A 13,771-nucleotide genomic window follows, 5' to 3' on the forward strand; every position below is an offset into this window, starting at 1 on the left:
TTTATTTTTCACCACTCATGCATATCAACTAATCAAAGTCAAGATTTAATAAAACTAAATAAAACAAAACCAACACCCATTAATTCTCCTAGAAGAACTCCAACTTTATCATGATAAATAATGCCTTGCGATAACTTTCATAAGCCTTCAAAATGGGCTATTACTAGTCATACTCTTTCCATTTTCTGCAAGTTATTGTTTGTCATAATTAATAAATTCAATCCAATAATCCATTATTTTTTTTATTTCTTCTACAAAGTGTTGTGATTTTCTGCCTTATAAATAGTCTGATTCTTTCTTACATGTATTTATATGTGTGATTCTAAATTGTTTGTCCTTAATTAAACTTATTGCAATGGTTAATACTTTTAATATATTTTTCACTAGATAGTCTTCATTTCAATGAATTTTATGTGCCACGTACCAAAAATAGGACAAAAACTAATGCCATTTCTTTGAGAACTTTATCCAACACAGAGTTGATGTATATTCTGAACATCAGTATTAACCCATTCATCCATTCATTGTTTTCACTTGTGCCTATTTTTATTACATCATGTTCTGGTTTATGCCCTGTTCTACATGAAGATATATGGAAATTATAAAAGAAAATTAATAGAGCTACAAGAGTAGCTTTATGAATCTAGTAAATACTATGTGTACTAGATGCTTCTCACTACAGATAAGATTGTAGGCATCTAGACTCTATAACTGCAAAAATTCCAGGCATAACATCAGGCTCAGATGTGACTTAGCATACGTTTTTTTTGTTTGATCCTTAAATAGTGTTTTTGTAGCCAGTTGGCCACAGTATGTTAACAATTTTTAGATGAATTATGCTTGGTCAGTATTAAGACTTTCTGCTGACTGAATAAACGTATTTATTTCTCAATTTTTGCAGCAGTCGATTATACATATCACTCTTCATAGCCATGGTTGTATCTATAGATGATGAATAATATATGCATTAATAAAATAAATAGTTCCAGGGAAAGAACAATGAAATTCGTGTATGCACATCATAGGTGATACTATGTAAAAATGCCCAAGATCCTTGGCTCTTAAGTTTCACTGGGTCTAAAAACTGCATTTGTCACCAAGTTATCTGCATTTCAGTACAAATTAATGAGATCTTGCTAAACCTCAATTCACTCTTAACAAGAGTTTCTACTCTAAGGATTTAAGAGTGGATTATAATTGGAAATCTTTGTAAAGTGCATGGAATTTAGTAATTACTCAGAAAATGTGTCTGCTTATTTTTGTGCTGTTTGTGTTTGATATGGCTGAAGAGGTGGGTGGGGAGGTGGCCAGATGCACTGATGTCAGCACATGTTGGTAGGGTGGGTTGAAATAAGAATTTCCCCGGGTGGCTCAAATTTCTCTTCTTGTATGTAAAGCCCTCCAAAACATGTTTCTAATCCAGACTTTACTCCAACATTTTCCCAGCACAAGCTTAGGTCTAAGGAATCCCTTTAATGGCTCTTGGTGAACCTCCCTTAGGGAGGACTGCTAACCGCTCACAAATAGATTTGTGTCTTCAAATTTCCTAGAACACAAAATCCTGTTGAAACTTCATTCCAGGGAAAGTCTAAAAGTCACATCTTTTCATTTCTGAAATTTCAGTAAAATATTTCATATTTTTGCCATATTCAGAGGCTTAAAACAACAAAATTCATCTTATAGATATTTAGGTTAAAACCTGGACTTTACTGGTAGGATTTGCTGAAGGAGGCAGAGGCAGGAAGATGACAAGTTCAAGCCAGCCTGGGCTACCCATTAAGCTGGGCATTGGTGGCGCACACCTTTAATACCAGCACTTGGGAGGCAGAGGCAGCTGGATCTCCTTGAATTTGAGGTCAGCTCTGGTCTACAGAGCAAGTTCCAGGACAGCCTCCAAAACAATACAGAGAAACCCTGTCCTGAAACCCCCCTCAAAAACCAAAAACCAAAACCAAAACCTGGACTCTCTCAGTTAAGATCTAGAATTCTTGGGGTCTAGGGAAAATCCTTTTTATGTTCATTAAGGTCTTAGGCTTCATTTTCATGCAATTGTGAGAATAAAGTCTACACTTAATGTTTGTCTCTTGGCTGGGGTTTCCCTTATGTGCCCAGAGCTCTTTTCATCTTTGCAACTGTTCCATGTTTCTGAGAACAAGTGGACATATGATCTTTGTCATATTATCATATTAAGACTTATTTCCCCCATCCCCCGGCCAATTTCTTTCATTTGAAGACCTTGTGTAATTAGACTGAGCCCAGAATGTAATCCAGAATAATCACTTCATGCTGAAGTCCTGTCACTTACATCACTCCTGTTGATTTCCCCTCAGCCACAATCTGATGAGTCATGACTCCTTCAATCTAGACAGCCTCATGCAGTCCATTTAGGATTGTCATCAGGCATAATCGTACATAAATCATGTATATTTTCCAAGGTGTCACTATTATGTCTTCCTGTTGAAGTTTTGCATGGCAAAAAAGAGTCATGAGAGTCTTTACATAGTGCCCTTCTGTTGCCCTGACCTAACCCACCCTAAAGATTTCAAAGGAAATCTGTTAAGTGCATACTCAGGCCAACCGTTAATCTTCAAATGTTTTTGGTCTCTCAACAGTCAGATTTATGAGGGACTTGTTTTATTTTTAATATGAAGAAGCCTTCTGAGATAAACTCCTCCTCAGTTTGGTGGCATGAACTTGATCAAGCTTGGACTGTAGTGAGCAACAGGTGTCATGAACTTGAAGCTGAACTTCAAGGTTGAGTTCATTGTCATTGTCACAGCCTTTATTAAAACCACACACTGACAGTGGTAAAGAGCACAGTATACTTTGTGGAGAAATGACAAGCCTTTCTTTAGCAACACATATTTATATGTCTTTTTCAACATAATAAGTTCATAATGGGTATAATTTCTTATCTCATTCTTAATTATTGACCAACTCAAATAAAGGAATGCAAGTTTTTTTCTGACATTCTCTCTCTCTCTCTCTCTCTCTCTCTCTCTCTCTCTCTCTCTCTCTCTCTTTCTCTCTCTCTCTGTTTTGTGAGGTTTAATGTGTTTTGTCTAGCTATTTACTCAGAACTGTAACATTCCTTCCTGTTTCAAAAAGTTAGGAGTCTGGCTGGGAGATAGACTCTTGCCTCCAAGCTTGAATGTGTGAATACCTGAATACCATCCCGAGAGCATGCATGGTGGAAGGAGAGAACTGAATCTCACAAGCTGTTCTCTGACCTCCACATGTGTGACTTGTTATTTAGGAGCTTGTGTATACACAGAAAGACACACCCACCCTCATACAGAATTTTAAAACATAGCAAAACCTCATAAGTCATAGAAAATGACTGAAAAATAAAAGATATGTAACCCCTCCCCCACAGTAAGAAGCAACAATTGCTAGGGAACTCCACCCAGCTGAGCTGCCTGAAATTCCTACAGGGCAATCCAGGGCTGCAGCTTTCCTTGGTTGTCATCCATTCCTCCTGGTGCCTCTGCCTTTGAGTTATCTATGATGTAAATAACCTTCAACCATACTCCTCCACTTGACCCCCATAAACTCACTGGCTCAATATTCTAGATTTGGGTAGAATTGTTTCTTTGGTCTCTTGGGGGTATATGCCTTGGTTGAAGAGGTATTTGTTTATGGTTTCTCAAGAAAGTCACTTGGCACTACTGGAAACAAATATGTTTCATAAGAAACATATTTTCATCTTTACATACACTGAAAGAAATTTTTCTGTGTCTAGAATTTTGGTTTTTCTATTTCTTCTCAGGAAAACTTATAGTTGTCTATTGAAATTGCATTCAAATTCTTCCACAAGGAAACCTCATCTACATAGGATGTGAATAAAACATCACACAGAGACCGTTCATATTCCCCGAGAGTAGAGCTATGTTCATCTTGATAAATACTAAGTGCATTTGCATACTGACTGACTAGTAAAAGTCATTATTGAACAAATAACATAGTAAAGTTACATTTCAGGACATTCACTGTATGATAAAATCCCAGCCAAGTGTTTCTTCCCACAATATGATTAATATTAATTGGTTTTATTTGATTTCTCAACAGTTGCAATAGTTGTTTTGATTGACACTGTTTGGTTGACAACTTAGACTTCAGACAACTGGGTCTCCATCAAAGGGTTAGTAAACAAATTAGATTTATCCAAGGTTGTGATAAAATAGGACAGTTGATTTCAAGACTGACCTAAAAAAGAATTCCAAGCGTTCAGTCAGGTCCTTTATCTCTGAGTATGTCTGTGGAATGCTGTATTCTATGATTTTATAACCGAAATGACTGAAACATTGAGAAAATGAACCTATCATTGTTTGAAAGAGAAATGCCCTCTCCCTGTAGAGTAACAACTGGCACCCAGTTGGTAGCACTGTTTAGGGAGACTATGAAATTTTAAGATACGGAGGAAGTTTGCCATTGGGGGTGGGCTTTAGTTTTATACCCTAAGCCCACTTCCTGTTTTTCCTCTACTTCCTGTGTAAGGATAAAGTGTGATCACCTGTTTCCTGACTGCCAAGCTGGCCTCAGTCTCTTGCACATATTCCTTCTTCACTATGATGGACTGTATCTCTTCTAGAGTTGCAAACTAAAATAAACCTTTTTTCCCTAAGAAAAAAAATTGAGGGTGGCAAGTCAGAGTATTTTATTATAGCAACAGAAAAGTAACTAACATAATCACTTCTTGCCCTATGGCAGAACATGTTTATTCCAGGATGTGAGTAACTTGATTTTGGACTAAACTTAGCCAACTCCATTTTGCATCTTCCAAATGAAAGCTAGATTCATGGTTTGTCTTCTCAAGGAAAAAAATAAATTTCCTCATTAAATACTAGTAACTATTGCATGATGAATACTTCAAGATAGAACATATCAAAGGGTCAGAATACCAAAATGCAAAAATTCACATATCAGACTCCAGAATATTCTGTTCAGAGGCAAATACTCAATAAAATAAAGTTATTTTGTGAAAAAATAAAACAATGCCAGCCTGCATTTGGCAGTCGATCACAGGTCTCTACATTGTATTCTCCCAGGAACCAAATAAAGAAAAATGATCTCAGGAAGGCCTGTTGTTTTGGCAAACGCTGAGATGCAATCTCATTTTTACATATCACACTGCAGTTGGTATTTTATAAATGGTTAATGCTGGTGCAATTCCAAGAGGCATTAAAAATATTAGCGTCGGAGGCAGCTTTAAAACTCAGCAGTTTTGCTTACAAGCAAGGGCTGGCAGCGTCCACACAGAGTAATTATTACACATCCAAGCACTCAAAACTGTATTTCTAGAAGCAAAATGTGATGATGATGATGAGGGGAATTATGGGGTGAACAATGCCAAAACAGTTATAAAGAAAATTACTCATTGGGCTGGAACAAACAAAGGTACTAGGTCAGGAAAGGCATTTCTAGCAGCCTGTGCAGATGTTAAAGTAGCCCCTACCTAAATTTTAAGAAAAAAATTAAAACTTTAAGACTTGAACAATGGCAGCCCCAATACTAAAGTCTAGTTGATGTGTTGTCATTGATCATGTTTTGCTTCTAATCCTCACCTCAGTGTATGTGTATGTATGAGTGTGTGTACCTGTGCACATCTTATATGCTACATGTGTGTGTATTTGTCAAATAATTTTTGATTAATGACTCTTTATAATCAGGATTCTCTTCATTTTGTACATGTTTAATCATATCATTTATTTAGTATATGTGTGCACACTTGCCATAAAGTGTAAGGACACCTTGCACAAGTCAGTTCTACTGATGTTATGTCCATCCTGAGGATCAAACTCAGGTTATCAGGCTTGGAAGCTGTCGCCCTTACACACTGTGGACATCCTCTCCCCTTTCCCTAAACTCTTCCAAATGTTCCTTTTCTAATACCGTAGTACAGAGCTATTAGAACACACCGACTTGTCTACCTTGCCTCATCAGTTCTTTGGGAGCTTAGAAGTTCTTCTGTGCCTTATGCCTTCACAGTCCCAAGGTCCAGGTGGCTTCTGGGGTTCTTTAGGAGTAGAGATTTTACTCTCTGTTGGCTCTCCATATTCAACTGCTCATTCCCAGTTCACAATAGATGATCTACATAGCGCCACTCTATTCTGTTTTCCATTTAGGTGTAGATGCTCAGTTACATTTCTCCTTCCTCCCAGTTAATCTAGAAAAACATCTTACAGAACATGCAGAGTACCCCCATTTCCTTCTCATGTCTGTCCGGTATCTTCCATTACCATCTCTCTAGCTCATCAATTTGGACTTCCTCTAGAACAGCAATCTGATCACTGTCCTGCTGACATACACTTTCCCCCCTCCCCTATGCTATTCTGTACAGCAATAACAAGATAAAAATAAAAAGTAATGGTATGAATATAACTTGTGTGTAAAAAGTCCTCCAATGTCTTTACTTGCAGATTAAATGCAAACTGCTTGCTCTGTCTCTCATCAAACACATACATTGAACTCTGTCTCATCCAATTGCATTGAGGGAAGGAAGGCTACAAAGTAATTATACTCTTAATCATGTGTTTTCTAAATATTTTCCCCCCATGTGTCTTTATTTGCTAAACTAGTACTCTGGTCAATGAGATGTAACTGGACTCTGGTCACATTCAATGAGGCCAGAATTTTAATTTGATTTGGTGTAATTTGGAACTAAGAGCATCTAATCATCATTATTAATTATTAGAGGGTTCATGTAAATAAGCTCTATTGTGCATAGGAATCAATTTCTGAGATTAGTGTGTGTGGATCTGAGAGTCAGGCACCTTACACAATGTTTCCTGACTGGAGGTAGTGTGCCAGATTTAAGATCAAAGCTTATATCCCCTGCCTCCTAATCTATGTCTCTACCTCATCATATTAATCAATGCACTGTATTCCACACAAGGTCAAAAACTGTGTGGCAGCAAGGAGACCTGAAGTCAAACTCTAGCTCTGCTGCTTATCAGAAATGTGGAGTTGAACAAATCACTTTATAACTCTGCCTCACCTTACTTTTCTGTGGAGTGGATCCAACAGGATTATCATGAACTTAAAACAAGGTAGACAACTAAACATAATACCTATGGTGAAAAAACCTTAAATATGTAAGTGGCTGTTACTGAAAAAGAAAACAAACAAAAAACCCCACCATTATTGGAAAAATGTTTCCCCAACACCAGGCAAGCCAGAAGATGGAGGGATGATCTGGTTAATATTCATCAACAAAATTATGTCTTTGCCTTTGGTGACTAAGACTAATCAGACTTCTTTTTCCTTTCTAGATGAGAGGTGTTAACTGCAACCCCAGCAATAAAACAATAACAGCATGTCAAAAAAAAAAAAAACAGCTCATTTTCCACTAGTGTGTGCTTTATTTGTAGGGGGTGCAAAATATTCAAATAATATTTTCTTGATGCAATATGTTATACCTAAAACAGAAACTCTCCATCTGTCTCACTGCCTTTCCAGCCTTCCTTCCTTCCTTCCTTCCTTCCTTCCTTCCTTCCTTCCTTCCTTCCTTCTTCCTTCCTTCTTCATTCATCCCCTGCCCCTCCCTCTTTTTGTCACAAACCTGGGCTGTGACACACAGAGCTACTAAAATGCATGTAATGTGGTCTCCCTGCTTATGCTAGCACCACAGAACATTACTCAGCTTGGAAAGCCCCTGATTCAATTACTGGCTTAAGGAGACTCATCATCTCCTGGAGACCCAGCTTCTCAACTGCCAAATTATATCAACAAGGAAGACAGCATTCAGCCTGTGGATAAATTCTAAGGAACTCCAATTACAAATGGGAAATGTATGAAGTAGCTAAACGTTTGCTCTGGATTGCAAATGTCTGAGCTTAAGTCACAGCTTGCTTACTGCCAAGAGATTTTTGAGCAAGCTACTGTACCTGTTTGTGGTAGTTCCTTTTCTCTAATCTCATCTTATTGCACTATTGAAATCTGTAAATTCAAGCAGGTGTATAAAACATACAGCATCAGCCTGGCGTTGGTGGTGCACGCCTTTAGTCCCAGCACTTGGGAGGCAGAGGCAGGTGGATCTCTGTGAGTTCAAGACCAGCCTGGTCTACAAGAGCTAGTTCCAGGACAGCCTCCAAAGCCACAGAGAAACCCTGTCTTGAAAAACAAAAACAAAACAAAACAAAACAAAAAACCAAAAAAAACATACAGCATCATTCCTGCAATAAAGCACATAAAACCTCTGTCATCAGTTATGGTTAGTGTTAATATCATTACAATTTATCCAAAGATGCTCCTTCTGTGGTCTCAGCCTCTGAATTCTTGGGCTCTATTCTGTAGACATACAATCACACTCTTTTCTTTTCATTTTCATTAAGTAATTTTGAAAACAAATCAAAGGTAAAACCCACAAAGGAATATGTAGATTGTCAGGAGTAAAGGATAGTCACCAGGGAGTTAAAGGTCCTACTTAAAATGCTCATTGGACTAAAGAGCATCGCAATCTGAGTTAGCACATAGAACAGCAAGCAGTAGGTGCATGCCAGGGATGGCATTTAAGCAAATACCTACTGATAAATGACCAGAATATTTGTTCCTTTTCCATTAAGGGAATCTTGTTAAGTGAGGTGGATAGCTCTTGAGGGGAAGACTTGGCAAATGAATGCCTTTCTGAAGACTATAATTGTTCTCTCTGAGGCTCCACCACAGACACTCAATCATTTAAAGAGACTCTCAGGCACCTAGCCCATCAGCTCTTGGATAGAGCGTCAGAAGTCACAGGGGTTGATATCTAAGCTGCTGAGAAAGGAGAATGTCTGTATTAGAATTTTAGTGTATTTAGCATAAAACACCTCCAAAGATCTCCAATTATCCTATGGTGTAACAGTTGTCTTAGTCCTTTCTAAAGATTAAAACATGTCCACATACAAAGTTTACAATGCCTTGTGTTCCCTGGAGGAAATAGGATCTTAGGGACTCATTGGAGGCTTTGCTGGAACATTCATGGGAATTTTAGATATGAAAACCTGCTCAGTGATTCACAGAATTCTCAGCCTTGACCTGTGGATCATTTCTAGTTAATTCTGATTACAAGATGTTCCAAACTAGAGACTTTTCATGTCTGAGAAATTATGGTACATTCGTTTGTTCAACGTGGCTATGAGATTTTACAGTTTCCCTTCATGAATGTCCTTTTGTCATTAAGCTTAGCTGTATGTATCCTGTCTGTTTTTCTAAACCAGTGGTTCTCAACCTGTGGGTTATGACTCCTTTGGGTTTGAAAGACCCTTTCACAGAGGTTGCATATCAGATATCATGCAAATCATATATTTATGTTATGATTCACAACAGTAGCAAAGTTACAGTTATGAAGCAGCAACAAAATAATTTTATGCTTGGAGGTAACCACAACACAGGGTACTGTATTAAAGAGGTACAGCATCAGGAAGGTTAAGAATCACTGACCTAGAAGCAGGCAGACAGGAGGACGAGGTCCCCAGTGTCCTATAAAGAAATGGCTAACTAGAATTTAAACAGTTATTATCTCAAATTCACTTGTAGCAAGTCCTTAAAGATTCCACATGAAGAAATTCCAAGTGTCTTAGGATTGAATAGCTATCCCTGGTATGTATATGCCAGCACATAATGCTTTATCCTGTAACTGTATACAGCTACTACATACCAAAGGTTAAAATGTATTAAACACTTTTATGTTTTTCATTTTTCTAACTTTTTTTGAAATTTCATACCTGAATACAATAGGCAAAGCTTGTATCAAATGTCATCCTCCTCATCCAGCTTCCCCTACCCCCAATACATCTCGTTCCCAAAGTTGTATATCTTCTTTTTATGATTGTGGTGGTTTGAATGGTAAAGTCCCCCATAGGCTCATATATTTGAATGCTGGCTCGACAGCTGGTGAAACTGTTAGGGAAGGATTAGGAGTTGTGTGGTATTGTATGGAGAAGGTGTGTAAATGGAGGTGACCCAGCATTGGGGTTTCATGGACTCACCCTCTGAGACTGTAAGCCTCATTGAATGCTTTCTTCCGTAAGTTGCCTTGCTCATCGGTCATTGTGTCTCTTCACAGCAATAGGAAAGTAACTAAGACATTAATGTAACAAATGAGTTATATGCTGAGAGACAGAATTCAAAGATACAGCTTAAATAATTCTAGGATACTCAACTTTCAGAGTAACTTCCATCATTCTGGACCTTTTTGATTACTCTTCCAACTGCAACTAATGGCAAGCAAACAGAACACAAGCAAGTGCCCTTGAAAGAGATTGCTGACACTCGAATGTCTGCATTGCCTGGGTAGAGGTATTTAATGTCTGCATGCCTGCTGCTCTTAAAATCCTCCAGTCATTCAGTAACGACATGTGTTGTTACATTGAGTACACTTTGTGGTAAAGATGGTATCTACATTATATTTTAGATCTTTTAAAAATCTGTTTAAGTTGAATACATCTAGCACAATTTGAACAAGTTGCTAACACTAAGCTACTACTAGCAAAGAATTAAAATCAGGGGCCCATTCACCTCTAGAGAAACCATGAATAGCCCATTCCATGTCTTGCTTCACACTATTATAAAAGGGAATTCAGTATGGGAAGCAGTAGCCAACAGCTTCTATAAGTTATCATACAGTTCTACAATCTGCTGTAAGTTAATATTGGAAACTACATACTTGGAGAAGTTTCTGTTTCATGTACTCACTTCAGTTATGATTTTTGTATTATGATCACTATAAATTCTTAAAAGATATTTTTAACAGATGCGTTTTATTTCATAAAATAAAAACCCAGGGAGAAAGACGTCAGCAAGTATTATCCCATGGATTTTCTTTATATGCTTTCTTATCTCTAGATTAATTTCACTAAGAAAAACAATGATGGGAAAACAATAGTAAAACAAAGAAAACAGAAAAAAATCCTCAATACAATGAGTATTCATTTCTGAGAATTTCTGCCATAAACCAACATAAAATCCATGGCTTAAACCAATTCAACTTATCTTACTGTTGGAAGTTAGATGAAAGAAATGGAATTTTGAACTATAATCATACTATATACAAAGGCTATTTTTTTCTAGACTGTTAAGGGGGTGTAGTCCATTGTCATTTCCTTCCTTGGTCCAGTTTCAGGATTTATCTACATTCCTTAACTCGTGGTCCCTCCTTTACCTGCAAATGACTTACAGTCTCTCTAGCCCATTCACAGCCTCTTCTTTTCACCTTCCTGCCTCCCTCTTCTGTGGACTCTTGCAGTGACACTGGGTTCATTCTAATCCAGGATAATTTCAAGTTTTAAACTTCTTTACTTATTCATTATGTGCAGAGTCTCTTTTCCTATGCAATGTTTTGTGCTCAAAGATCCCTTACACTAAAATATATCTTTGGTGATTATGTTTTAATCCTATTCATCATAAGCTGTTTTTGATCCTTTCATATTTTATGATATTTTAACTAATTTTAATACTTTTATAAATTAAAAAGATCAAAAATACTTTTTGAAGCTCCTGGTCAAACTCAGTGTCTAGGAATGTTTCATTTTTGCTCCACAGTTTATTACTTATTTATTTTATATGCCTGAATATTTTGTCTGCATATAGTTTGTACTACACTGGCATTTTTTGGGTGCCAAAGGAGGCAGAAGACAGGGATCATGCCCCCTGGAATTTGAGCTACAGATGGTCCAGTCACCAGTGGGATCTGGGAATCAAACCCACATCCTCTGCAAGACCAACCAACCAGTGCTGCTCTAAACCACTAAGACATCGTTCTGGAACCCAAATTTGCAATCTAAAACCTTAATAAAATAAAATAAAAGGTATGTGTAATATTGAAATGCCTGAAGACTCTCAGTGTATGACTTTGAGCCTAATAAATGCAAATTTCAGTACAGAAAAAGCATCCACAACATCAAGGGAAACCCCAGAAAACCTGGAAAGTAGATGTTTCTGGGTACAGATGATTCTTGGAAGAGAATAGACATTTTCAGTTAACCAATAGTTTTATCTGAGAAAAGCAGAAATAACAACATTGTGTAAGTGGAACAAGTATCCCCACTGAACTTGGCACTAAACCCATGGATTTTTCCTCATTGCTGTTTGCCATATTTTCTTTCAACCCAGGTGATAATGAAGTCAGGGTCATGAAACCTAGGACAGAAGTAAGAGAATCTTTTCTACATATTCTGATTTGTAATTTTTTTTGAAACAACGTCTCTCTGTGTACCTTGGGTATCCTGAAACTCACTCTGTAGTGTAAAAGGATGTTTCCTGTCCTGGCCATCTGGTCCCAAATAACTGGCTTCCCAAATAACTCACAGAGGGTTGATATTACTTATCAATGCTCAGCCAATAGCTCAGTCTTATTACTAAATAGCTCTTACATTTTAAGTTAACCCAAATTCCTTATTTATACCTTTATTAGCATGGCAATTTCATCTCCTGCTCTCTATGCATCTACCAGAGATTTTCTTTGACTCTGCCTTTACTGATTCTGCCTTTACTGACTCTCTCTGACTCTGCCTTTCATCATTCTCAACATTCTCAGTTTTGCTTTTTTGCCTAATCTTATTCTGTCCAGCTATTGGCCAGTCATCTTGTTTGTTAAATAAATCACAGTGATAAATCTTTACAGTGTACAAGGTGGTTATTCCACAGTACTGTAGACCAGGTTGACCTCAAACTCATAGAGATCTACTGCCTCTGCCTCACAAGTCCTGGGATTAAAGTCATGCTCCACTAAAACCCAGCCTGATGTGCAATTCTTAAAAATAAATAAGAGGTCTATAATCTCTCTCTCTCTCTCTCTCTCTCTCTCTCTCTCTCTCTCTCTCTCTGTGTGTGTGTGTGTGTGTGTGTGTGTGTGTGTGTGTGTGTGTGATGCTAAGACACAGGGGACCATCAAAATATCCTTTAAGAACCTTTATCTAGAAACTAATGGAAACAGAAGCTGAGACCCACAGCCAAGCTGAGATCAGAGAATCCTGTGGAAGAGAGGGAGAAAAGACTCTAAGAGCCAGATGGGTCAAGGACATCATAAAGGAACACACAGAAACAACTAACCTGAGCTCACAGGAGGTCACAGACTGGACTAATAACCAGGGAGCACACATCTGATCGACCAAGGCCCTCTACATATGTGTGACAGTTATGTAGCTAGGTCTAATTGTGTGACTACTAGAAACGGGAGCAGGGACTGTATATAACAATTTGGCTGGGTTTTAGGACCCTATTCCTCATACTGGGTTGCCTTGTCCAGCCTTAATACAAGGAAAGGAGCTTAGTCCTACAGCAACTTGATATGCCAAAGTTTTGTTGACACTTATGGGAGGCCTGCCCTTTCTGAAAAGAAATAGAGAAGGAGTGGATTTTGGAGGGGAAGAGGAGAGTGGAAGAGGGAATGGGAGGAGAGGAGGGAGGGGAACCTGTGGTTAGAATGCAAAATAAATCAATAAATTAAGTAATAAAAAGAGGGAATGGTGTATCCTGATGGGGGATGTCCTTCTGTATATATGTTTCTCTTATTGGTTGATGAATAAAATACTTTTGGCCAATAGGCAGTAGAGGCAGGCAGATAGGCGGAGCAAGGAGACAAGAATTCTGGGAAAGGCAGGCAGAAGAAATATGGCAGAAACAGACGCCATGTAGACCACAAAGGAGAAACAGGTTCCGTCATTTTCCGGTAAGCTAAGAACATGTGGAAATAAATAGATTTATATAAATGGGTTAATAATTAAGACAGAGCTAGCCAATAAGTAGCCCTAAGCCATTGGCTAACAGTTTAATAGCTAATAGAAGTCTCCGT

The sequence above is a fragment of the Cricetulus griseus genome, chromosome 7 (assembly GCF_003668045.3).
Source record: "Cricetulus griseus strain 17A/GY chromosome 7, alternate assembly CriGri-PICRH-1.0, whole genome shotgun sequence".
Classification (NCBI taxonomy): Eukaryota; Metazoa; Chordata; class Mammalia; order Rodentia; family Cricetidae; genus Cricetulus; species Cricetulus griseus.